This window comes from Diospyros lotus, chromosome 7, assembly GCF_014633365.1.
Source record: "Diospyros lotus cultivar Yz01 chromosome 7, ASM1463336v1, whole genome shotgun sequence".
Classification (NCBI taxonomy): Eukaryota; Viridiplantae; Streptophyta; class Magnoliopsida; order Ericales; family Ebenaceae; genus Diospyros; species Diospyros lotus.
Window position 1 is genome coordinate 10764651 of NC_068344.1, and position 6047 is coordinate 10770697.

The window sequence follows — 6047 nt, forward strand, 5'->3', positions numbered from 1 at the left end:
TAGGAATTACAAACCAGGTAATTCTCTTACTCCAACGTAGCATTTGACCTCTGGGTCACCCCTGTAACTCTCTGCATATCCTTTTTTCTTCTACATAGTTCCCTAGGCTCAGGCATTGTCCACTCACGCCTATTACCAAAAGCACGACACCTCACCTCTAATCCTTCCACCTTCTTATCAAGTTCACAGGCTCATGCCTTACACCCTTCAAGATCCCTAACCTTGGCCCTAAGGTGACCACACCTATTACACCACTGTGCGACTTTATTGTGCCTTCTCTAGCACTCCTTTTCAGCCATTGCTAGCCCCATATGGAAATAGGCATTGACAACTGTCTGTCGTGAAGCAACCTATAACAAAAAATAATAAGGCGTTAGGGTCAAGTGAATCCTAACTTCTGACCCTAATAATCAAATCCCATCAATACACCCCAATCAAGCATTACTCGCTAACATTAATACCCTTATGATTCCTCCTCATGAGTCACTGTTCACCTCATGCAAACAAGGTCAAATACACTAACCTCACCCCAACTTGCAGCTTGGCCACACTATTACCATCAAATGAGTAAGAGCAACCCTAGATCATCCCAATGCCTTGATCATCCATGTCCTCCCACTGACTCAATTCTTTTGGTTACCTCCAAAACCTTCCATCCACGCACAAGTATTCTTTTGGTCACCCCATTTGGCTTGAAATCCCTCAACTTATGTAGTTGTGGTGTGAAATTGTAACGACCCGCCTCCCAAAGCCCTCGTTAGCATAAAGGATCCATGAGAGGGTTATTATTAGAATAATACAAAAGCAACTTGAACCAAACCACCAATAACATACCACATAAATTCTTACTTGAAAGCATTATAATGCAATAATACCAAATTTACTTTTTACACTAAGCATACACATCCCATCGGGACAAAAGGTAAATCCTCTAGATACAATAAATCAAGTCATAACCACAAAAGATATACATACTCTTAAGGATCAAGAGCCTAATTAGCTCTAGCACTTCAACACAAAAGTCCCCAAGCCCTTTTCTTTAGGTGAGCTCTGTATACATATATTGACAAAACATCAGCCCCTGCTAGACTCGCCCTCAACCTTATCTTTGCGTTTACCTGGAATGATGCAAAGTAAAAGAATGAGCCACAAGGCCCAGCAAGTATAATAATGAATAACAAGAGACATGAGCCAATATGAATAAGCTAAAATAATCCAACACAAGCAACCCAATTGGAAAGAAAAGAATAAAGCTAATGAATCATACCCATGCCATGCATACAAGACCCATAAGTAGATATAATCACAACACAAACACATTGAAACTCCATGTCTTACACCCACATAACTGACCCCTAGGGCCAGACAACTCAACTCCCAGGGCTATACTTCCTCACCATACAACCTTTGAGGACAGTCAGCTCCCATCCAAGGTCATATCCATAACATAAGCCACGAGATCATTGGGGCGAGATAGCTCCACTCCTAGGCCTATACTCATGAGTACATACAACCCTTGAGGACAATCAGCTCCCACCCAATGCCTTGGTCCACCCATATAACATACACAAGACAAAGAATGTAAACATGCCCATAATATGCACCTTAACCACAAACCTCATAATAAATTCCATATGAGCCAAAACTCGAACAGTGACATACTAAAGAATGTGCATTTAATCCCCCAAGATCATTAAATATGATTCTAAACCAAAGAGGAGCTCCCCAAATGTGGACAAAACTCTAGAAGAAGAAAATTAGTAACACTAGTCGATAAATGCCCAACCATCTATCGACAGTTCCCTTAAAAAGAAGCAGTCAGTCGACAGATGCAAGGCCATCTGTTGATAGGCAATGGCCTTTGAGGCCATATATCAACAGACAGAAAGCTTTAGCTCAAAATAAGGGACCCAAAACATGCAAGTTCCACCAATTTGCTTGCATGATCCACATCCTAACACAAAACACATCATTCCCAAGGGTATATAGGGTGGAACAAACCCTATTTTGAAAGTCAAAAAAGACCAACAAGATCAAGAAAGAGACAAGGGAGATTTACAATCATTTTTACATTGATTTCAAACAAGAAAAAGCTTTTGAAAAACCTAGTTTTCATACTCACAATCTCAATACACCAAAGTCCAAGAGTTTAGGGGAGAAAGAAAGGAGAAGAACTCGCAATTAAAAGCTTTCCCTTTTAAGGTCTTGCTTGATGGACCCTCCACAAGAGCAACTACACTCCACCACACCCCAAAACTGGGAAAACTAAGCAAAAGAAGATAACAAAAAAGAGATGAAGTTAACTCTAGCTTACACAAACCCTTTGGAGCACCAACATTCAAGGAAGAAGATGAATAAAAGAAACCATAACCTTTCTTTACTCTCTCCTGATGGCCACTCCCTTCTTCTCTCATGCAATATAAGCCTCCACTTATATATATATATATATGCTCCCATATCCCCTTAATTACTTATTTACCCCTATTGCACAATAACTTAAATGAGAATTCCCTATATTCAAATGTTAGCCTAGGCATTAATTAAACACCACCAAATAATATTTCACCACATACCTCGGTTTATTTTAGGTCCTATTACCACTTAAGTCAAATCTTTGACTTTTCCACTTTATTTGCACATCACCCAAAAATATCACATATAATTTTTCAAAAATTTATTACTTTAATAAAATAAATATTTTATTCCAAGATATATCACCTAGACCCACTAACGGATCGTTACAAAAATGGGAGCAAGTTCTGACTTCTCTAAGGTAACACCCACCTTTCTGTATACTCATCCCTTTAACTTTTAGTCGAAGACAAGGGTAAGGAGCCATTGTTGTAACCTACCCTCCAGAATCATTCCCCAAAGAAGTCCCAAGGAAGATTCTTGAGGGATATGACCATTTCCGTACAAGTATCCATGCCCAAAATCCGTCCTTCAAAATGCCACACCAAAAATCATGGCCAAAAATAAAAATAAAACCAAAATTAATTAAAAAAAATAGGGGAAGCAATGCACCAACAGCAAGTAGTGCCCCTCCTTATAAACAGGGGTGGCCAAGTGTAGGGGGCCCTACAAGGCTGCCTTATTACAACTTGCCTCTTTTTCCCTCTTTTTATTATTTTCTTTATTTATCATTATAATTAGTAATGACTATAATTATTGATTTTGGATTTTCCCTTGGCTCTCTAGGGCAGTACCGGTGAACGCTTGTTCGGCCACGAGCAGGCTTCCTAAGGATTTTCTTGGGGACTACTCTAGGGGGAATTGTCCCAAAGGCTAACTATAATTATTGATTTCAACTTTTCCCTTGGCTCCGGAGGGCGGTACCCCATTGAATGCTTTTTTGGCTATGGGCACGCTCTTCAAGGATTTTCCTGGGGACTTCTCTGAGGGGAACTGTCTTAGGGGCTAGGCTAGAACAATGCCTCCCCACTTTTGTCTTTGACTAAAAGTCAAAGGGAAAAGTATATAGAACGTGGGGAAGTTAACCCTGGAAAAGTTAAAACTTGCTCCAGTTATACAACTCAAATAGATAAGTCGAAGGATTTCAAACCAAGCTAGGCACGAGGAGGAATGCTCATGCATGAATGGATGGTCATGCGGAGGAACGCTCGTGCATCGATAGGGGGCCATGTGTGGTCTCTATGCAGTGGTGTATGGAGGAAAATGTTCACCAATGGGATCCATTGACCTCTACTATGGGGGTGAACATTCTATGCGGTCGTAGTTAGTTGTGGTTGGAAAACCCCTACCCAGGGTGTGCATGATCGGAAAGAGTTTCCAACGTCAGAAGGAATTTTGATGTTTCATCACGACCACACCATATTACATCTCAACATAGCTACTCAGTTTTGTGAGTTTAATCAGTCAATGGCTCTTACTTAGTCGAAATGTCAGTTAATGGATAGATTATAGTGCTTGATAATCGAAGCCATCATGCATCTTGGTGTAATACCCGAGGTCCACGAAAGATATTATTGTTAAAGGAATAAAGTATCTCCTAAAAATAGGGATATCGGAGTGTATGTGTAATTTTTGGGAAAATTTTTGGGACAAATGCAAAATTTCCAAAAGACATTGGAGGCAAATGAAAGATACTTTTATTCTAAAGGCTTTAGGTGAATTCAAGGCAAGTTTAAGGGTTCAAGTGAAAAAGAAGCAAAGTGCCTTGGGCTAAAACGTCATTTCTTGAAAACTTATAATATCTTTTAACTAAATACTTAGGACAACCAAACGATCCAACGAACAGTTAGGAAATCATGATGATGCACAAAAATCAAGGGATAAGTGGTGCCATGTGGTGAAAGTCATGATGGACTCTTATTTCGAGGTGACACATGGCGCGACCCGACTTGCTGATGTTACCTATAAATATAAGGCTTTGGATGGGGGATTCCTTTGGGCATTCTTCAAGAGGGAAAATGAGCGGATTTTTAGAGAGAAAATTCTACCAAAGGAAGGAAAAAAAAATTTGCCAAAAATGAGGAGGAAAACACTTAGCCGAAAAGTTTGGGTAGCCACCGTAAAGTGTGCCAAACGACGTCAAAACCACAAGGTAAGTCCAATTTCTTTTTATAATCCGGTAGAGCATTAAATAAAGGGGCTGTAGAATCGAACGAGGGTCAAAACGATGTCAAAACAAAGGGAAAAGAGGCCAAAAATAGCATACCAACGTCATTATGCTGGGAAAGGCCTAGCGCGTGCACTACACGCATCGCTTGCCTGCTACGCGTACAGGCACGTGGGGGTTGTTCCCTAAGAGTGTGATGGTGCGTGTGGGACCCCCTGCCCTAAGGATTTCACAGTTATACCCCCCTAATTTATGCCTATGACCCTATGTAAAAATATTCTAGTTTTGAGTTACGAAAACTTATGATATTTGTAAAAAACCATTCTTGAACACTGTAAACAGTGCACCGCCGAGTCCAAAATAGTATGGTGAGTGTTTCTTGCATATTTGTGCTACATCCTACTTATTTTGGCTTCATATGGGTAAGGGTGTTGACTTACATAGCATGTTTTCCCTTTAAACCAAACATTTTCCTTTACTTTATCATGCATCATTGTGGTGTGTGTGGTTAGTTGACGTCAAGGCCATCATGTTAGACTAAGAAAGCGATCACATGAGTTGTTTGAATATGATAGATCAGCGGGGGTGATTGCAACACCTCGGCATCTCTACTATATAGGAGGTTTCATGTCATTTTTACATATTTCACTTGCATGCACATATGTCTTTCTTTGATTCGCTCACTAAGATATTCATATCTTACATCAGCATATTCAAATGTGCCAGGTGCCCCGAGAACGAGCCAGAGAAAGGGAAATGAGGTGGTCCACGAATAGCTTGTTTTTTTTAAATTTTGACTGTAATAGTACCCCTACCCTGTGTATTTTCGTACTTTAAGCATATGTCTCAAACAATGTAAAATGGGGTCCTTTGTAGTCCCTAGTTTCCTATTCTATATCAAGGTGTGTCGTGTTATACTTGTTTCAAGAAATCATAATGGAAGCCTTAATTATTAGCTTGTGGTTTAAGGTTTCAAGTTCGATCATTTGCTCCCATTGGCAAAGGCTTCCATAACGCCTGCTTGATTGTCATCTGGTTACCGTTATGATCATGCATCTTCTGCATCCTTTTGCATGTATTTTTGAAAGAGAAAGCGGGGCGTTACACTTGGAAACGCAAATGCTCTGTCGTCGTTTTAGTTGATAGAGCATTAAATGCTCTACCAAAGCCATCACATGTCTTGGATATGCAAATCTGAAAAGGGGAGGGAAGAAATTGAAAAAATAAGAAAAAAGAATATAAGGAGTAGCGTATAACATACGCCACTCCATTCTCCCATCTTCTTTGCCCTTTTCATTGAGAGAAAGGAATGAGAGGTTAGGCCAGCCCCTATTCATCTTCTTCTGGCCTTGCTCCATCACTCTCTTCTCCCTCTCTGCTCTCTGTTCTATTAATCCAAAGGTCGTGAGATGACTGGGTCATCCAAGGATAACCTAGCATAGCTCGGAGTCACCTTCATTCTCACTTA